The sequence below is a fragment of the Rhyacophila brunnea genome, unplaced genomic scaffold (genome assembly GCF_057557595.1).
Source record: "Rhyacophila brunnea isolate RB1 unplaced genomic scaffold, BYU_Rbru_1.0 scaffold_202, whole genome shotgun sequence".
Classification (NCBI taxonomy): domain Eukaryota; kingdom Metazoa; phylum Arthropoda; class Insecta; order Trichoptera; family Rhyacophilidae; genus Rhyacophila; species Rhyacophila brunnea.
In genome coordinates, this window is record NW_028232863.1 from 190,650 (window position 1) to 196,984 (window position 6,335).

Consider the following 6,335-nt stretch of genomic DNA (forward strand, 5'->3'; position numbering starts at 1 on the left):
ATTAACATTCATTAATTTATCTAAAACCAGAAAAATAAAAGTTTTGTTGTTGCAAACCTTTTCCCTCTAAATTTAATTTGAAAGTAAAATCGGGAGTATAAACCACCTTACCCTAATAAAATTGTGTGCCTCTGCATTACATATTTCTTAGCTTCCAGGGACTTTATAGAATATTTTAGAGTGGCGATAGTCGAGGGTGTAAATATTCGGCCTAGAATCTTTAATTAAAAAAGCTGAAGGTTACAATCCTCCACACGCAAGATCATTGACAAGTAACCAAAATGGTAATTAATGTTGCCTAGCTGCAAGGGATACATCAAGTTTTGTAGGTTAACCTACAGTCAAAAAAAAATAAGTTTTCAGCTTGCAAATACACTTAGTTTTGTAGGCTGAAACAACTTGACTCGATTTTTGAATGCAACTACAAGTAATTAAAGCCAATGTTATTGTGATAGATATGTTTTTCAGTAGCGCGGACTCGATTGATGCGCTCAAATTAAATACTTCAATCTTATATGGAAATAGGTGATTGTATTTTTTTGCAAATTTTCAAAATATTTCACAGTTAAATTTTTAGTTTGAATTTCGAAGATCTATAACTCACGGGTCTTTTGTTTACAAAATCATGGTTGTTAAATACAATGAATAATATCAGTGTTTTCCAACTGTATATTTATTTAATTTTATTATTTAAGATGGAAGATATTACCCAATAAGATAAGATATTACCAAAATATTTTGCATTAATTTTTTGTAATGATTTATTATACATTTAAGGCCTATCGACTTTGGTGTTTTTCCTGAACACGTATCGTTCAGTTTTCTTTTGATATCCCTGATTTCTGAAGATACAGTTTGCAGTATTGTTGATAATTAGATATTGTGATTAATCAAAATAAATTTAGAAAGAAAAATATTATAAATTGTGTTTATTAAATAACATGATTTAGCTTATATTATTTTTATATCGAAAAAAATACATAATAAAAAAGAATAGAAAAATAAAAAATGTATAATAATTCGACATTAAAGCAATAATAAAATTAAAATAATTAATTATTATTACAAACATAAAAGCAAATAATGAATGAATAAGTAACATGAACATAAATTTTAAAATACACTAAATATTAATTCAATAATAAATTAATTGAATAAAAATACAGTTTTGGCTAAAAATTTAAATAATCTGATAATCAATAAATAATAAATTTTAATACTCTCAATATAAATACAATATCGGATAAATATGAAATAAAAACGAAATTTAACATACCTTAAAATAAGTAATTTCTAAAAAATGATTAAAAAAATAACACATTAGGAATCGACTTTTTTTTGCAACTCTTCAAGAATAAATTGAGGCAATGAATACATATTTTCAAGAACCCTTAATGATAAATTCACCCGAACCAGAGCAACTTTTTTTGACGTATCGGGACTACAAAATGAATGACCAGAAGCTTTCACGTATACTTCTCCATAAATCCCATATAAGTTCAGATATCCATACCTTGACCCGAGAATTACACCATATCGCTGCAGAAATGGCCCGAATTAAATCGGTTCCTCTTTTAATGGGGCAATTTATTGAGCTAGTAGATCCAACCTCCGCCATTATTGGGTCATCAAGCACGGGATCACAATCTCTAGTAAAAATTCTTTCGAGTGTTGATCGACAACTTCTTCGACCAGGAACATCTGTTGCTCTTCATCGACATTCAAATGCTATTGTTGATATTCTCCCAGTAGATTCAGATACATCAGTGCGTATAGAGATGGAAAGACCTACAGTTAAGTACAGTGACATTGGTGGACTTGATGTTCAAAAACAAGAGATTCGAGAATGCGTCGAGCTTCCTCTTCTAGAAAACGAGTTATATGCACAAATAGGCATTGACCCACCACGTGGTGTTTTATTATACGGACCACCAGGAACAGGAAAAACAATGTTGGTAAAAGCAGTAGCTAACCACACACAAGCCTCTTTTATTCGAGTAAATGGAAGTGAGTTCGTACAGAAATATTTAGGGGAAGGACCACGAATGGTTCGCGACACCTTCAGACTAGCGCGTGAAAATTCGCCTTCCATTATTTTTATTGATGAGGTAGATTCAATTGCCTCAAAAAGATATGATTCAGCGACGAGTGCGGATCGCGAGGTTCAACGTGTTTTATTAGAACTGCTCAATCAAATGGATGGTTTTGATAAGTTGAGTAATGTTAAGGTTATTATGGCTACAAATCGACCAGATACCCTTGACCCGGCTTTGTTGAGACCTGGAAGGCTTGATCGAAAGATTGAATTTCCTGTTCCTGATAGGAGACAGAAGAGAATGGTTTTTGGCGCTGTTACATCTAAAATGTCTTTAGATGATGATGTTGATCTCGAAGTTTTAGTTAATCGCGCTGATAGGCTTAGCTGTGCCGATGTTACAGCTGTTTGTAGGGAAGCAGGAATGTTGGCTGTAAGAAATTCAAGGTATGTTGTTTCCATGAAAGACTTTGAGGAAGGTTATGCTAAAATTGTGGGAAACAAAGAATCGGATCCAATGTTCTATAACTAAAATCAATATTCAAATTGTTTTTTATTTTCTACACAACAATATTTAAATTGTAAAAAGGTGTAGGGTATTTTATATATACTAAAAAATCAATATATAAGTTGTATTATATTTTTTATGCAAAAATATTTCAATTATTTAAAGGTAGTGTATTATTTATAGACTAAAAAATCAATATGTAAATTATTTTCAATTTTATATACAAAAATATTTCAATTGTTTAAAGCTAGTAGGTACTAGGGTGTTGTTTATAAACTAAAAAATCGATATTTAAATTGTTTTTAATTTTCTATACAACATTATTTAGATTCGATTTATGGCTGTTATGTCCAAAAACTATAAAATGTGTATAAAAACTATATTTATTTTAATACTTTATACAATTATAGTGGTTTTTTTTTATAAATACTAGATAATCAAGATATTTTGTTCGTTTAAATTGAATTATAGGTAAAAAAATTTCTGCCATAAACTATTAATTTCAATATTCATTTTTAATATTTTTGTATAAACACACAAAACTATTAAAATAAGGCACTTTATTTCCAATTTATTGCCATTTGTGTTGTGATTTCATACATCATAGTATGCATGTTGTATCCAGAGGAAAGAATTAATTCAATTAGGAATTCTGGTGTTTAAAACACACAAATTTTTGTTATTTCATGATCGTTTTACATAATTATTTAATCACATCTGTTTATTGGGATCTCTCTTTTCTATACCAGATGCAATCAAATCATAAAAATTCATAGCATTTTGTATATTCGATGTGCAAAAACCCATATCTGCCAGATATTATTTTTTTTGAAACATTAAAAAAATGTTCGGTAAATCTTAAATATATAACTTTATGTGTTCAAAAATTTTAAGATACAGACTAAATTTTTTTATATGCAATAATTGATAAAATTAAAGTATAAATATTAAATCTTAAAATAGAAAAAAGTATATTTTAGATCAAAAAGGATAAAAATCAGCATACATAATGATTTTTAATTTTCTCAATGTTGATTATGACTGTGAATGATATACATTTCACAACATTTATCAAACGTATTTGTTGTAAGTTACTTTTGAGTAGTTTTACAATTCAAAATAAAATTTATTCCTTTTAATTAGGCTCTAGTCTATTATCCTGAAAAATTACCGGCTTTTAGGCAGTTATCTACCTTTTTGGATATATACTTTTGTTGTTCTTTTATTTGTATTTTTAATGAAACATAAAAGACTAACAAGTGAAAAAATTCTATCGATTTAAATGAAGCTGTTAAAATAAAAAATAAATACAAACACTGTTGTTATGAAGTAAAGGTGTCTGGTAATGACGAGAACAAAGTAGTTTGTCTTTGGAGTGCCTGCAAAAGACATACAATATTTGGGAAGTAACTGCCTTTTATGATGCTAGAAATTCCAAAATACTAGTCCTATTAATCGGAAACTGTTTTTGCTGAAATTTCATGGTATATGAACTCTAAATTGGTGATAAAGCAGTATGGATAATATTGATAGAATGTCAAGATATAGTAGTTCTAAAGTATTATTAAACATTAGATCAGATGGGCTTTAAAAAGAAATGTGTTTGAAAAGATGAGTCTAAATTTGGTAAGCGTAAGTGCCATAAAAGGTGTTAAGTTCTGGGTGTTTGGGTTCTTGGAATTTAAACATAAGAATAAAGTTTATTGCGGTTGAAAGTATAAAAAAATAAACGATCATAGAAGAAATGGTTAATTGTATAAAGAATAACACAACAATTTATAGAGACGGCATGAAAATGATATAAGTGAACCAATGATTATTTCACTTAGAACAAGAATTTGAACCATTATATAGGGTTGTAAGATATCAATTCGGGTTTTCATAAGAATTCGATTGGAGGATGTTGGTCAGATATAGAAATGCACGTTGCATTCCGAGGAAGAATAAGAAGGATAAAATTATTTTTGTTAATATAAACGATTTTAAAAAACGTGAAAAATCATCCATCGGTATCATCAAAAAAACTTAATTTCTAATTTTATATGTTTTTCTTTCCCGGGTAAACTGATGGTATTTAACGCCCCTATCTAATATAATTTATTGGGATTTTAGTTTTAAACAAAAATAATTACTCTAGTGTTATTTTTTGGCATTTTATAAATTTTTAAGATTACAAATTTTTGAAATTCTGGTATATACTCGATATGTCTTAAAAATTTTATTTTATGACATCTATAAGCTCTTAGAATATTAAGCTTACACGATCATGATGCTTAAATAATCCGAAAGCGAAAAATTGTATCAGAAGCACAATAGTTGTATGTAAAATTGCAAAAAAATAGTTACAGAAATTGTTTATGATGCACAAAATTGAAGAAATATAAACTTCTTTTTCATTAAAAAAACAATATTACTATGTATAGTTCCAAAAATATTGAAAATAAGAGTCAATATAAATATAGTTGTGTTTCAATATACAAAATTAAGAAGGTATAAATTTAGTTGTTCATATAACAAGCAATATTATCGTGTATAGTTAAAAAAATATATTTAATAGAAAACCATAGTTAATATAAATACCTTTGCGTTATATATACACGTAATGTAGACGTAAAAATTTGGTTATTCATATAATCAAGCTATTATTTTTTAATAAAAACAAAACGTATTTAGGCAAAAAGTATAGTATATCCATGTATTTAAAATTATTTTAATAGTTATATTGTATATTGTGTATGATATATTGTTTTCTATATATATGTATTTTCTCATAAGCAGCAATCACGCTAAAAATTATCTATTTTATTAAAAAAAATACTTTTGTTTATATGCCATGTATTTTTTACGTTTAATACATTTATAAAAATTTAATAGACTAGGCCGATAAAAATCACAGAAAAATGCTTTTTAGGGTATTTTTGTTTCAATATTATTTTTCATAATATAACAAAGTAGTCCTTTAAAAAACTTGATAAGTCATAAATTTATATGAAAATCAGTTGACTAATATAAAAATATCATGTATTAGTTAATTTCGGATATATTTTATGGAACCAAAATTTATAGTATGGTGTCACTTACCAGAAAGAAGCATAAAAGTACTAATTTTTACCATATATATTTTTTCATGATAAAAATGTTTTTAATAGAATCTTTTCAATATATTCTAAACTAAAATAATGGTTTAAAACTTGATTTCCGCTACTTACACTTTTTATTTTTGCTATATTTGAAATTTATTTGTGAATATAAAGAAAGAAGTACAAGGTTAAAATTTAAAGATTTGAAAAAAATACTATTTGCACGGGATTATATTTTTTAAAAAGTGAAAGCTTAATTAGTGCTTAAATTTGTACTTTACTGAGCATATATGTATTTAAAGCAAACAAATATACAATTATATTATTCTTTTAGGTGGTTATTCACAATATAATATAGCGAATCTTTAAAACCTAGCCGAATTCATGGTTTAAATTCTTTAACATGCTTAATAGGTCTTGCAATGAGTAATAAGAAATCATTTTCTTGTGGTTACAAATATTGAAAATATTTTATGTGGGCGATAAAAAAATATTTATTTTATAATATGCTTAGTTTTATCCTTTTAAAAAATTAAAGGTTGATAATTTGACTATGAAAATCGGGTTACCGCTTTTAGGAAACTGTTCTATCATACATAAAGAGCTTTGATTACTTTCACTTGCGTTCGAGAATAATTAAAAGTCGTTTCAGCGCCATGAAAAAGTTTGTTTATATAATTGAAGGGTACTTTAAAATCCCAAATCAGCTTTT

The 6,335-nt window shown here is 27.0% G+C and overlaps 1 pseudogene; it reads left to right on the forward strand.

Annotated features, from left to right (window-relative positions):
- Nucleotides 1-1,547: 1,547 nt before the first annotated feature.
- On the forward strand, nt 1,548-2,482 carry LOC147071008 (uncharacterized; annotated as a pseudogene).
- The last annotated feature ends 3,853 nt before the right edge of the window (nt 2,483-6,335 follow it).